Source organism: Panulirus ornatus, chromosome 1, assembly GCF_036320965.1.
Source record: "Panulirus ornatus isolate Po-2019 chromosome 1, ASM3632096v1, whole genome shotgun sequence".
Taxonomy (NCBI): Eukaryota; Metazoa; Arthropoda; class Malacostraca; order Decapoda; family Palinuridae; genus Panulirus; species Panulirus ornatus.
In genome coordinates this window covers 5,968,593-5,983,455 of record NC_092224.1, presented here as the reverse complement: position 1 = coordinate 5,983,455, position 14,863 = coordinate 5,968,593, and the positions used below count along the sequence as shown (strand labels likewise).

Here is a 14,863-nt window from a genome sequence, read left to right as displayed (position 1 = left end):
GCCAAACAAGTGTACGAGACGAGGCCTCTTGAGGGTGGAATGGTCAAAGAGCAATATGACCTTATTAGAGGAAGGAGAGACGTTACAATGATTCCTCTGGACAATGGAAGGCTTAGGCTCACGAATAATTCCGGACGGTGATGAGACCTAAATGAAAGCCGATGGTCCGAAACTTTCTCGAGCTGCGGTACACCAGATTCACACATATAATTCAAGTGTAGATATATTAACCAAGGAAAAAGGAAGGACTCATCAGAAATGAGATGTTCTTTAACAAGATACTATTGTATTTCGTACTCACCAAGGTTTACTTGCCACTACTGGCTTAAACATATGCAGGCGGAGTCTGGTAACACCATAATAAATGTCTGTGTACAGAAATGCCCATTTGTAGCATATGGGTGCGGAGGGAGGAGGGAGGTTGCCTTCGTGTGGTCCTACATTTTGAACTTCATACTTCATCTAAAAAAGTCAAAGTCAGCCCTTTCTCGCAGTGAGTAGGATTCGAACCTACGCGGGAAGATCCCATCTGATTTCTAGTCAGACGCCTTAACCACTCGGCCATCACTGCCTGAGTGTGAACATGGTGTGAGGTGTGGCAAGTGAAGCCTCTTGCAAGTTGTAAGTTGTGTGCAGTTTACAGGAAGCGCAAGATTCTGTCGTGGAGCTGATGTTGTTCCTGATCTATGCACTGTAAATGACTCTTCAGAATTGCCTCAATCTTGCCTAATTACCTTTACAGATAATTCTAAAATCATCATTGAGGTTTGGAGGAATCAGGATTATTATAACTTACAACTTTAAGAAACATAAACATGCTTCATCTGTGTTCAGATACACGGATGAAGTTTTTCCCAGCCAGATGCAAATATGAAACGTAGTGAAATGAGGTCTGGTTATGACCATCTTACAGCAAAAGGCAAATTTCAGGGATATGAAGGTACTTTGGAGTTGACGTAGTACTCGACCCATCACCAGAACACCACATGAGGGGAATTGTTAAGGAGGTAAATCATCTAATGTTCAATATGAAAAGATCTCAAAATCACCGTTAAGTACATGAATTTGGAGATGTTAGGAAATACTTACTAAATATAGCGAAATTAGAGAAATCTTCACCGAATGGTCATCCTACTTGTAGCGAAAGAGTTAAGAAAGAACGACGAGCGACAAACTGTACCTAAAGTAAGGAAGCTGAGCTACAAGGAGATGATTTACCTAGTGAGAGAGAGAGAGAGAGAGAGAGAGAGAGAGAGAGAGAGAGAGAGAGAGAGAGAGAGAGAGAGAGAGAGAGAGAGAAAGGGAGAGAGAGAGAGAGAGAGAGAGAGAGAGAGAGAGAGAGAGAGAGAGAGAGAGAGAGAGAGAGAGAGAGAGAGAGAGAGAGAGAGTGATTACAATAATCACGATCCTGGATGGATTTGACAGAGTCCTACGAAACTTACAAAGAACAATGAACGAGAGGATATAATAAGAAACTCAGCAAGACACGAGTTAGAAAAACCATGTGAAGAAACACTGCTATAGTAACAGACTGACAGATGAATGAGGAAAGCTTACTGAAGAAACAATGAACGTAGACAATGTAAACAAGCTAAACATTGTATGATGGCCCAGCAAGACAAGGCCTCTTGAGGATGGAACCTCTTCCCCGAATGTAAAAACAAGTGATCACAAATAGTTAATATCACACACACACACACTTCTGTTTATCTACCTCTACCTATCTATCTATCTATCTATTCATGTATCTATCTAAAAATTTAAATCAGCAAAAGTTTCTTGAGACAGAATGGCCTTATTACTGGAAGGAGAGACGTTACAAGGATTCCTCTGGACAATGGACCGCTAAGGCTCACGAATAATTCCAGACGGAGTGACCTAAATGAGAGCCGATAGTCCGAAACTTTCTCTTGTTGCGGCACACCAGATTCACACATATAATTCAAGTGTAGATATACAACACAGGGAAAAAGGAAGGGCTGTTTCTGAAATGGGATGTTCTTTAGCAAGGTACTATTGTATTTTGTCCTCACCAAGGTTTCCTTGCCAGCGCGGAGGGGGGCGGGGCGGGCGCGGCGGGCGGGAGGGCCGGGGGGAGTTGTCTTCGTGTGGTCCTATATCTGGAACTTTATTTACAAAAAGGCAAAGGAAACCTTTTCTCGCAGTGAGTAGGATTCGAACCTACGCGGGAAGATCCCATCTGATTTCTAGTCAGACGCCTTAACCACTCGGCCATCACTGCCTGAGTGTGAACATGGTGTGAGGTGTGGCAAGTGAAGCCTCTTGCAAGTTGTAGGTTGTGTGCATTTTACAGGTAGCGCAAGATTCGACAGTTTGCAGGTAGCGCAAGATTCTGTCGTGGAGCTGATCTATTTACAGTAAATTCTTACCAGAATTGCCTAAATCATGCTTAAATACATTTGCTCATAAAGCTAAGATAATGAAAGAGATAAGGAGCTATCTGGATTTGGTAACCTACGAATTTAAGACACACAAACAGGCTTCAACTTTGTTCAGATACATGGTTGAAGTTCTTCCTAGCCAGATGTAAACTAAGAAGGGAACGCAGTGAAGAAAGGTCTGGTTATAACCATCATACGGCAAAAGACAAATTCTAGGGATGTGAAGGGACTTAGGAGTTAGCATAGTGCTCAATCCATCATTAGAACACCACATTATGGGAACCGTTACGGAGGTAAATTATTAATGGTCAATATTAAAAGAATATCAAAATTATATTGAAGTACATGAATTAGAATATTCTAGGAAATACTCATCTACTACACAGAGAAAGTATCACCAAAATGGACATCCAGCTTGCGGAGAAAGTCAAGAAAGAACGACTGGCGACAAACTATACCTGAAGTTAGGGAGCCGGGCACAGAGAGAGAGAGAGAGAGAGAGAGAGAGAGAGAGAGAGAGAGAGAGAGAGAGAGAGAGAGAGAGAGAGAGAGAGAGAGAGAGAGAGAGAGGGGGGGAGGCAATGAATACAATAATCACGATTCTGGAAGGATTTGAAAGAGTCCTACGAAACCTACAAAGAGCAATGAACGAGAGGATATAATAAGAAACTCAGCAAGACATGAGTTAGAAATACCATGTGAAGAAACACTGCCATACTAACAGACTGACAGATGAATGAGAAAAGTTCACTGAAGAAACAATGAACGTAGACAATGTAAACAAGCTAAACATTGTATGATAGCCAAGCAAGGGTAAGAGACGAGGCCTCTTGAGGATGGAACCTCCTTCCCCAAATGTACAATCAATGGTCACAAACATTTAATATCACACACACACACACACACACACACACACACACACATTTCTTATCTATCTATCTATCTATTCATCTATCTAGAGAGGGTAAGTCAACAAATGTTTGAGACAGTAATGTCAGAGAGCAATATGACCTTATTACTGGAAGGAGAGACGTTACAAGGATTCCTCTGGACAATGGAACACTTAGGCTCACGAATAATTCCGGACGGAGATGAGACCTAAATGAGAGTTGATGGTCCGAAACCTTCTCAAGCTGCGGTACACTAGATACACACATATGATTCAATTGTAGATATATAAACAAAGGAAAAAGGAAGGACTCAATAGAAATGAGATGTTCTTTAACGAGATACTATTGTATTTCGTCCTCACCAAGGTTTACTTGCCACTAGCCATTTAAACATATGCAGGCGGAGTCTGGTAACACCACAGTAAATGTGTGTGTACAAAAATACCCATTTGTAGCGTATGGGTGCGGAGGCGGAGGGGGGGGGGGTGAGTTTTGCTGTCATGTGGTCCTACATCTTGAACTTTATCTACAAAAAGTCAAAGTCAACCCTTTCTCGCAGTGAGTAGTATTTGAACCTACGCGGGAAGATCCCATCTGATTTCTAATCAGACGCCTTAACCACTCGGCGATCACTGCCTGAGTGTAAACATGGTGTGAGGTGTGGCAAGTGAAGCCTCTTGGAAGTTGTAAGTTGTGTGCAGTTTACAGGAGGCGCAAGATTCTGTTGTGCAGCTGATTTTGTTCCTGATCTATGCACTTTAAATGACTCACCAGAATTGCTTCAGTCATGCCTAATTACGTTTACTGATAATTCTAAAATCATCATTGAGGTTTGGAGGAATCAGAATTATTATAACTTACAACTTTAAGAAACATAAACATGCTTCATCTGTGTTCAGATACATGGCTGAAGTTTTTCCCAGCCAGATGCAAATATGAAACGCAGTGAAATGAGGTCTGGTTATGACCATCTTACAGCAAAAGGCAAATTCAGGGATATGAAGGTACTTTGGAGTTGACGTAGTACTCGACCCATCACAAGAACACCATATGAGAAGCATTGTTAAGGAGTTAATCATCTAATGTTCAATATGAGGAGCATTGTTAAGGAGTTAATCATCTAAAGTTCAATATGAAAAGATCTCAAAATCACCATTAAGTGCATGAATTTGGAGATGTTATGAAATACTTACTAAATATAGCGAAATTAGAGATATCTTCACCGAAATGGACATCCTACTTGTAGCGAAAGAGTTAAGAAAGAACGACGAGCGACAAACTGTACCTAAAGTAAGGGAGCTGAGCTACAAGGAGATGATTTACCTAGAGAGAGAGAGAGAGAGAGAGAGAGAGAGAGAGAGAGAGAGAGAGAGAGAGAGAGAGAGAGAGAGAGAGAGAGAGAGAGAGAGAGAGTGATTACAATAATCACCATCCTGGATGGACTTGACAGAGTCCTACGAAACCTACAAAGAACAATGAACGAGAGGATATATTAAGAAAGTCAGCAAGACACGAGTTAGAAAAACCATGTGAAGAAACACTGCTATAGTAACAGACTGACAGATGAATGAGGAAAGCTCACTGAAGAAACAATGAACGTAGAAAATGTAAACAAGCTAAACATTGTATGATGGCCAAGCAAGTGTCAGAGACGAGGCCTCTTGAGGATGGAATGCTCAAAGAGAATTATGAACTTAATAGTGGAAGGAGAGAGGTTACAAGGATTCCTCTGCACAATGGACCGCTAAGGCTCACGAATAATTCCAGACGGAGGTGTGACCTTAATGAGAGCCGATGGTCCGAAGCTTTCTCGAGCTGCGGTACACCAGATTCACACATATAATTCAAGTGTAGATATATAACACAGGGAAAAAGGAAGGGCTCTTTCTGAAATGAGATGTTCTTTAACAAGATACTATCGTATTTTGTCCTCACCAAGGTTTCCTTGCCAGCGCGGAGGGGTGCGGGACGGGGCGCGGCGGGCGGGAGGGCCGGGGGGAGTTGTCTTCGTGTGGTCCTATATCTGGAACTTTATTTACAAAAAGGCAAAGGAAACCCTTTCTCGCAGTGAGTAGGATTCGAACCTACGCGGGAAGATCCCATCTGATTTCTAGTCAGACGCCTTAACCACTCGGCCATCACTGCCTGAGTGTGAACATGGTGTGAGGTGTGGCAAGTGAAGCCTCTTGCAAGTTGTACGTTGTGTGCAGTTTACAGGTAGCGAAAGATTCGACAGTTTACAGGTAGCGCAAGATTCTGTCGTGGAGCTGATCTATTTACAGTAAGTTCTTACCAGAATTGCCTAAATCATGCTTAAATACATTTGCTCATAAAGCTAAGATAATGAAAGAGATAAGGAGCTATTTGGATTTGGTAACCTACGAATTTAAGACACACAAACAGGCTTCAACTTTGTTCAGATACAAGGTTGAAGTTCTTCCTAGCCAGATGTAAACTAAGAAGGGAACGCAGTGAAGAAAGGTCTGGTTATAACCATCATACGGCAAAAGACAAATTCTAGGGATGTGAAGGGACTTAGGAGTAAGCATAGTGCTCAATCCATCATTAGAACACCACATTATGGGAACCGTTACGGAGGTAAATTATTAATGGTCAATATTAAAAGAATATCAAAATTATATTGAAGTACATGAATTAGAATATTCTAGGAAATACCCATCTACTACACAGAGAAAGTATCACCAAAATGGACATCCAGCTTGCGGAGAAAGTCAAGAAAGAAGGACTGGCGACAAACTGTACCTGAAGTTAGGGAGCCGGGCAGAGAGAGAGAGAGAGAGAGAGAGAGAGAGAGAGAGAGAGAGAGAGAGAGAGAGAGAGAGAGAGAGAGAGAGAGAGAGAGAGAGAGGTTACAATAATCACGATTCTGGATGGATTTGACAGAGTCCTACGAAACCTACAAAGAACAATGAACGAGAGGATATAATAAGAAACTCAGCAAGACACGAGTTAGAAAAACCATGTGAAGAAACACTGCTATAGTAACAGACTGACAGATGAATGAGGAAAGCTCACTGAAGAAACAATGAACGTAGACAATGTAAACAAGCTAAACATTGTATGATGGCCAAGCAAGGGTAAGAGACGAGGCCTCTTGAGGATGGAACCTCCTTCCCCAAATGTACAATCAAGTGGTCACAAACAGTTAATATCACACACACACACACACACACACACACACACACACACACACACACACACACATATTTCTTATCTATCTATCTATCTATTCATCTATCTAAAGGTCAGTCAACGAATGTTTGAGACACTAATGGTCAAAGAGCAATATGACCTTATTACTGGAAGGAGAGACGTTACAATGATTCCTCTGGACAATGGAACACTTAGGCTCACGAAAATTCCGGACGGAGGTGAGACCAATATTTGAGCCGATGGTCTGAAACTTTCTCGAGCTGCGGCACACATTCACACATATAATTCGATTGTAGACATATAAACCAAGGAAGAAGAAAGGACTCAATAGAAACGAGATGTTCTTTAACGAGATACTATTGTATTTCGTCCTCACCAAGGTTTCCTTGCCACTATCGGCTTAAACATATGCAGGCGGAGTCTGGTAACACCACAGTAAATGTGTGTGTACAGAAATACCCATTGTAGCGTATGGGTGCGGAGGGGGGAGGGGGGTGAGTTTTGTTGTATGTGGTCCTACATCTTGAACTTTATTTACAAAAAGTCAAATTCAATCCTTTCTCGCAGTGAGTAGGATTCGAACCTACGCGGGAAGATCCCATCTGATTTCTAGTCAGACGCCTTAACCACTCGGCCATCACTGCCTGAGTGTGAACATGGTGTGAGGTGTGGCAAGTGAAGCCTCTTGCAAGTTGTAAGTTGTGTGCAGTTTACAGGAAGCGCAAGATTCTGTCGTGGAGCTGATGTTGTTCCTGATCTATGCGCTGTAAATTGCATCAATCATGCCTAATTACCTTTACTAATAATTCTAAAATCATCATTGAGGTTTGGAGGAATCAGGATTATTATAACTTACAACTTTAAGAAACATAAACATGCTTCATCTGTGTTCAGATACATGGCTGAAGTTTTTCCCAGCCAGATGCAAATATGAAACGCAGTGAAATGAGGTCTGGTTATGACCATCTTACAGCAAAAGGCAAATTTCAGGGATATGAAGGTACTTTGAAGTTGACGTAGTACTCGACCCATCACCAGAACACCACATGAGAAGCATTGTTAAGGAGATAAATCATCTAATGTTCAATATGAAAAGATCTCAAAATCACCGTTAAGTGCATGAATTTGGAGATGTTATGAAATACTTACTAAATATAGCGAAATTAGAGATATCTTCACCGAATGGTCATCCTACTTGTAGCGAAAGAGTTAAGAAAGAACGACGAGCGACAAACTGTACCTAAAGTAAGGGAGCTGAGCTACAAGGATATGATTTACCTAGTGAGAGAGAGAGAGAGAGAGAGAGAGAGAGAGAGAGAGAGAGAGAGAGAGAGAGAGAGAGAGAGAGAGAGAGAGAGAGAGAGAGAGAGTGATTACAATAATCACGATCCTGAATGGATTTGACAGAGTCCTACGAAACCTACAAAGAACAATGAACGAGAGGATATAATAAGAAACTCAGCAAGACACGAGTTAGAAAAACCATGTGAAGAAACACTGCTATAGTAACAGACTGACAGATGAATGAGGAAAGCTCACTGAAGAAATAATGAACGTAGACAATGTAAACAAGCTAAACATTGTATGATGGCCAAGCAAGGGTAAGAGACAAGGCCTCTTGAGGATGGAACCTCCTTTCCCAAATGTACAATCAAGTGGTCACAAACAGTTAATATCACACACACACACACACACACACACACACACACACACTTCTGTTTATCTACCTCTACCTATCTATCTATCTATTCATGTATCTATCTAAAAATTTAAATCAGCAAAAGTTTCTTGAGACAGAATGACCTTATTAGTGGAAGGAGAGACGTTACAAGGATTCCTCTGCACAATGGACCGCTAAGGCTCACGAATAATTCCAGACGGAGGTGTGACCTAAATGAGAGCCGATGGTCCGAAACTTTCTCGAGCTGCAGTACACCAGATTCACACATATAATTCAAGTGTAGATATATAACAGGGAAAAAGGAAGGGCTCTTTCTGAAATGAGATGTTCTTTAACAAGATACTATCGTATTTTGTCCTCACCAAGGTTTCCTTGCCAGCGCGGAGGGGGGCGGGGCGGGCGCTGCGGGCGGGAGGGCCGGGGGGAGTTGTCTTCGTGTGGTCCTATATCTGGAACTTTATTTACAAAAAGGCAAAGGAAACCTTTTCTCGCAGTGAGTAGGATTCGAACCTACGCGGGAAGATCCCATCTGATTTCTAGTCAGACGCCTTAACCACTCGGCCATCACTGCCTGAGTGTGAACATGGTGTGAGGTGTGGCAAGTGAAGCCTCTTGCAAGTTGTAGGTTGTGTGCATTTTACAGGATAGCGCAAGATTCGACAGTTTGCAGGTAGCGCAAGATTCTGTCGTGGAGCTGATCTATTTACAGTAAAATCTTACCAGAATTGCCTAAATCATGCTTAAATACATTTGCTCATAAAGCTAAGATAATTAAAGAGATAAGGAGCTATTTGGATTTGGTAACCTACGAATTTAAGACACACAAACAGGCTTCAACTTTGTTCAGATACATGGTTGAAGTTCTTCCTAGCCAGATGTAAACTAAGAAGGGAACGCAGTGAAGAAAGGTCTGGTTATAACCATCATACGGCAAAAGACAAATTCTAGGGATGTGAAGGGACTTAGGAGTAAGCATAGTGCTCGATCCATCATTAGAACACCACATTATGGGAACCGTTACGGAGGTAAATTATTAATGGTCAATATGAAAAGAATATCAAAATTATATTGAAGTCCATGAATTAGAATATTCTAGGAAATACCCATCTACTACACAGAGAAAGTATCACCAAAATGGACATCCAGCTTGCGGAGAAAGTCAAGAAAGAAGGACTGGCGACAAACTGCACCTGAAGTTAGGGAGCCGGGCAGAGAGAGAGAGAGAGAGAGAGAGAGAGAGAGAGAGAGAGAGAGAGAGAGAGAGAGAGAGAGAGAGAGAGAGAGAGAGAGAGAGAGAGAGAGAGAGAGAGAGAGGCAATGCTTTTAATAATCACGATTCTGGATGGATTTGAGAGTCCTACGAAACCTACAAAGAACAATGAACGAGAGGATATAATAAGAAACTCAGGAAGACACGGTTTAGAAAAACCATGTGAAGAAACACTGCTATAGTAACAGACTGACAGATGAATGAGGAAAGCTCAGTGAAGAAACAATGAATGTAGACAATGTAAACAAGCTAAAAATTGTATGATGGCCAAGCAAGTTTAAGAGACGGGGCCTCTTGAGGGTGGAATGCTCAAAGAGCAATATGACCTTATTAGTGGAAGGAGAGACGTTACAATGATTCCTCTGGACAATGGAACGCTTAGGCTCACCAATAATTCCGGACGGAGATGAGACCTAAATGAAAGCCGATGGTCCGAAACTTTCTCGAGCTGCGGTACACCAGATTCACACATACAATTCTAATGTAGATATATAAACTAAGAGAAAAGGAAGGACTCATCAGAAATGAGATATTCTTTAACAAGATACTATTGCATTTCGTCCTCACCAAGGTTTACTTGCCACTAGCCATTTATACATATGCAGGCGGAGTCTGGTAACACCGCAGTAACTGTGTGTGTACAGAAATACCCATTTGTAGCGTATGGGTGCGGAGGGAGGAGGGGGGTTGCCTTCGTGTATTTGTACATCCTGAACTTTATTCACAAAAAGTCAAAGTCAACCCTCTCTCGCAGTGAGTAGGATTCGAACCTACGCGGGAAGATCCCATCTGATTTCTAGTCAGACGCCTTAACCACTCGGCCATCACTGCCTGAGTGTGGTTCAGGTGTGAGGTGTGGTAAGTGAAGCCTCTTGCAAGTTGTAAGTTGTGTGCAGTTTACAAGAAGCGTAAGATTCTGTCGTGGAGCTCATGTTGCTCCTCATATATTTACAGTAAATGCCTCATCAGAACTTCCCACGCATTCCTCACGTGTCGTAGAAGGCGACTAAAGAGGACGGGAGCCGGGGGCCAGAAACCCTCCTCTCCTCGTATTTTAACTTTCTAAAAGGGGAAACAGAAGAAGGAGTCACGCGGGGAGTGCTCATCCTCCTCGAAGGCTTAGATTGGGGTGTCTAAATGTGTGTGGATGTAACCAAGATGAGAAAAAAGGAGAGATAGGTGGTATGTTTGAGGAAAGGAATCTGGATGCTTTGGCTCTGAGGGAAACGAAGCTCAAGGGTAAAGGGGAAGAGTGGTTTGGGAATGTCGTGGGAGTGAAGTCAGGGGCTGGTGAGAGGACAAGAGCAAGGGAAGGAGTAGCACTACTTCTGAATCAGGAGTTGTGGGAGTATGTGATAGAGTGTAAGAAAGTAAATTCTAGATTGATATGGGTAAAATGAAAGTTGATGGAGAGAGATGGGTGATTATTGGTGCATATGCACCTGGGCATAAGAAAGATCATGATGCGCGTGTTTTGGGAGCAGATGAATGAGTGTATTAGTGGTTTTGATGCACGAGACCGGGTTATAGTGATGGGTGATTTGAATGCAAAGGTGAGTAATGTGGCAGTTGAGGGAATAATTGGTATACATGGGGTGTTCAGTGTTGCAAATGGAAATGGTGAAGAGCTTGTAGATTTATGTGCTGAAAAAGGACTGGTGATTGGGAATATCTGGTTTAAAAAGCGAGATATACATACGTATACGTATGTAAGTAGGAGAGATGGCCAGAGAGAGTTATTGGATTACGTGTTAATTGAAAAGCGCGCGAAAGAGAGACTTTTAGAGGTTAATGTGCTGAGAGGTGCAACTGGAAGGATGTCGATCATTATCTTGTGGAGGCGAAGGTGAAGATTTGTAGGGGTTTTCAGAAAAAAAAAAAGAGAATGTTGGGGTGAAGAGAGTGGTGAGAGTAAGTGAGCTTGGGAAGGAGACTTGTGTGAGGAAGGACCAGGAGAGACTGAGTACAGAATGGAAAAAGGTGAGAACAAAGGAGGTAAGGGGAGTGGGGGAGGAATGGGATGTATTTAGGGAAGCATTGATGGCTTGCGCAAAAGATGCTTGTGGCATGAGAAGTGTGGGAGGTGGGTTGATTAGAAAGGGTAGTGAGTGGTGGGATGAAGAAGTAAGATTATTAGTGAAAGAGAAGAGAGAGGCATTTGGACGATTTTTGCAGGGAAAAAATGCAGATGAGTGGGAGATGTATAAAAGAAAGAGGCAGGAGGTCAAGAGAAAGGTCCAAGAGGTGAAAAAGAGGGCAAATGAGAGTTGGGGTGAGAGAGTACCATTAAATTTTAGGGAGAATAATAAGATGTTTTGAAAGGAGGTAAATAAAGCGCGTAAGACATGGGAACAAATATGAACTTCAGTGAAGGGGGCAAATGGGGAGGTGATAACAAGTAGTGGTGATGTGAGATGCGAGAAGGAGATGGAGAAAATATTTTGAAGGTTTGTTGAATGTGTTTGATGATAGAGTGGCAGATATAAGGGTGTTTTGGTCGAGGAGGTGTGCAAAGTGAGAGGGTTAGGGAGAATGATTTGGTAAGCAGAGAAGAGGTAGTAAAAGCTTTGCGGAAGATGAAAGCCGGCAAGGCAGCAGGTTTGGATGGTATTGCAGTGGAATTTATTAAAAGAGGGGGTGACCGTATTGTTGACTGGTTGGTAAGGTTATTCAATGTATGTATGATTCATGGTGAGGTGCCTGAGGATTGGCGGAATGCTTGCGTAGTGCCATTGTACAAAGGCAATGGGGATAAGAGTGAGTGCTCAAATTACAGAGGTATAGGTTTGTTGGGGTGACTGTATTGTTGACTGGTTGGTAAGGTTATTTAATGTATGTATGACTCATGGTGAGGTGCCTGAGGATTGGCGGAATGCGTGCATAGTGCCATTGTAAAAAGGCAAAGGGGATAAGAGTGAGTGCTCAAATTACAGAGGTATAAGTTTGTTGAGTATTCCTGGTAAATTATATGGGAGGGTATTGATTGAGAGGGTGAAGGCATGTACAGAGCATCAGATTGGGGAAGAGCAGTGTGGTTTCAGAAGTGGTAGAGGATGTGTGGATCAGGTGTTTGCTTTGAAGAATGTATGTGAGAAATACTTAGAAAAGCAAATGGATTTGTATGTAGCATTTATGGATCTGGAGAAGGCTTATGATAGAGTTGATAGAGATGCTCCGTGGAAGGTATTAAGAATATATGGTGTGGGAGGAAAGTTGTTAGAAGCAGTGAAAAGTTTTTATCGAGGATGTAAGGCATGTGTACGTGTAGGAAGAGAGGAAAGTGACTGGTTCTCAGTGAATGTAGGTTTGCGGCAGGGGTGTGTGATGTCTCCATGGTTGTTTAATTTGTTTGTGGATGGGGTTGTTAGGGAGGTAAATGCAAGAGTTTTGGAAAGAGGGGCAAGTATGAAGTCTGTTGGGGATGAGAGAGCTTGGGAAGTGAGTCAGTTGTTGTTCGCTGATGATACAGCGCTGGTGGCTGATTCATGTGAGAAACTGCAGAAGCTGGTGACTGAGTTTGGTAAAGTGTGTGGAAGAAGAAAGTTAAGAGTAAATGTGAATAAGAGCAAGGTTATTAGGTACAGTAGGGTTGAGGGTCAAGTCAATTGGGAGGTGAGTTTGAATGGAGAAAAACTGGAGGAAGTGAAGTGTTTTAGATATCTGGGAGTGGATCTGGCAGCGGATGGAACCATGGAAGCGGAAGTGGATCATAGGGTGGGGGAGGGAGCGAAAATTCTGGGGGCCTTGAAGAATGTGTGGAAGTCGAGAACATTATCTCGGAAAGCAAAAATGGGTATGTTTGAAGGAATAGTGGTTCCAACAATGTTGTAAGGTTGCGAGGCGTGGGCTATGGATAGAGTTGTGCGCAGGAGGATGGATGTGCTGGAAATGAGATGTTTGAGGACAATGTGTGGTGTGAGGTGGTTTGATCGAGTGAGTAACGTAAGGGTAAGAGAGATGTGTGGAAATAAAAAGAGCGTGGTTGAGAGAGCAGAAGAGGGTGTTTTGAAGTGGTTTGGGCACATGGAGAGGATGAGTGAGGAAAGATTGACCAAGAGGATATATGTGTCGGAGGTGGAGGGAGCAAGGAGAAGAGGGAGACCAAATTGGAGGTGGAAAGATGGAGTGAAAAAGATTTTGTGTGATCGGGGCCTGAACATGCAGGAGGGTGAAAGGAGGGCAAGGAATAGAGTGAATTGGAGCGATGTGGTATACCGGGGTTGACGTGCTGTCAGTGGATTGAATCAAGGCATGTGAAGCGTCTGGGGTAAACCATGGAAAGCTGTGTAGGTATGTCTATTTGCGTGTGTGGACGTATGTATATACATGTGTATGGGGGTGGGTTGGGCCATTTCTTTCATCTGTTTCCTTGCGCTACCTCGCAAACGCGGGAGACAGCGACAAAGTATAAAAAAAAAAAAAAAAAAGGTTTGTTGGGTATTCCTGGGAAATCATATGGGAGGGTATTGATTGAGAGGGTGAAGGCATGTACAGAGCATCAGATTGGGGAAGAGCAGTGTGGTTTCAGAAGTGGTAGAGGATGTGAGGATCAGGTGTTTGCTTTGAAGAATGTATGTGAGAAATACTTAGAAAAGCAAATGGATTTGTATGTAGCATTTATGGATCTGGAGAAGGCATATGATAGAGTTGATAGAGATGCTCTGTGGAAGGTATTAAGAATATATGGTGTGGGAGGCAAGTTGTTAGAAGCAGTGTAAAGTTTTTATCGAGGATGTAAGGCATGTGTACGTGTAGGAAGAGAGGAAAGTGATTGGTTCTCAGTGAATGTAGGTTTGCGGCAGGGGTGTGTGATGTCTCCATGGTTGTTTAATTTGTTTATGGATGGGGTTGTTAGGCAGGTGAATTCAAGAGTTTTGGAACGAGGGGCAAGTATGCAGTCTGTTGTGGATGAGAGAGCTTGGGAAGTGAGTCAGTTGTTTTTCGCTGATGATACAGCGCTGGTGGCTGATTCATGCGAGAAACAGCAGAAGCTGGTGACTGAGTTTGGTAAAGTGTGTGAAAGAAAAAAGTTAAGAGTAAATGTGAATAAGAGCAAGGTTATTAGGTACAGTAGGGTTAAGGGTCAAGTCAATTGGGAGGTAAGTTTGAATGGAGAAAAACTGGAGGAAGTGAAGTGTTTTAGATATCTGGGAGTGGATCTGGTAGCGGAAGTGAATCATAGGGTGGGGGAGGGGGCGAAAATTCTGGGAGCCTTGAAGAATGTTTGGAGGTCGAGAACATTACCTCGGAAAGCAAAAATGGGTATGTTTGAAGGAATAGTGGTTCTAACAATGCTGTATGGTTGCGAGGCGTGGGCTATCGATAGAGGTGTGCGCAGGAGGGTGGATGTGCTGGAAATGAGATGTTTGAGGACAATATGTGGTGTGAGGTGGTTCGATCGAGTAAGTAATGTAAGGGTAAGAGAGATGTGTGGAAATAAAAAGAG

General features: G+C 42.6%; 7 non-coding genes across 7 annotated transcripts; all 7 read right to left on the bottom strand.

The window, feature by feature from the left end:
- Positions 1–489: 489 nt before the first annotated feature.
- Positions 490–571, bottom strand: TRNAS-AGA (transfer RNA serine (anticodon AGA)). The gene has a single exon. It is a non-coding gene; the product is annotated as a tRNA-Ser (tRNA).
- A 1,589-nt stretch (positions 572–2,160) lies between these two features.
- On the bottom strand, positions 2,161–2,242 carry TRNAS-AGA (transfer RNA serine (anticodon AGA)). Its single transcript has one exon. It is a non-coding gene; the product is annotated as a tRNA-Ser (tRNA).
- A 1,604-nt stretch (positions 2,243–3,846) lies between these two features.
- On the bottom strand, positions 3,847–3,928 carry TRNAS-AGA (transfer RNA serine (anticodon AGA)). Its single transcript has one exon. It is a non-coding gene; the product is annotated as a tRNA-Ser (tRNA).
- A 1,427-nt stretch (positions 3,929–5,355) lies between these two features.
- On the bottom strand, positions 5,356–5,437 carry TRNAS-AGA (transfer RNA serine (anticodon AGA)). Its single transcript has one exon. It is a non-coding gene; the product is annotated as a tRNA-Ser (tRNA).
- A 1,591-nt stretch (positions 5,438–7,028) lies between these two features.
- TRNAS-AGA (transfer RNA serine (anticodon AGA)) lies at positions 7,029–7,110 on the bottom strand. Its single transcript has one exon. It is a non-coding gene; the product is annotated as a tRNA-Ser (tRNA).
- A 1,526-nt stretch (positions 7,111–8,636) lies between these two features.
- On the bottom strand, positions 8,637–8,718 carry TRNAS-AGA (transfer RNA serine (anticodon AGA)). Its single transcript has one exon. It is a non-coding gene; the product is annotated as a tRNA-Ser (tRNA).
- Positions 8,719–10,166: 1,448 nt separating this feature from the next.
- Positions 10,167–10,248, bottom strand: TRNAS-AGA (transfer RNA serine (anticodon AGA)). The gene has a single exon. It is a non-coding gene; the product is annotated as a tRNA-Ser (tRNA).
- Between the last annotated feature and the right edge of the window lie 4,615 nt (positions 10,249–14,863).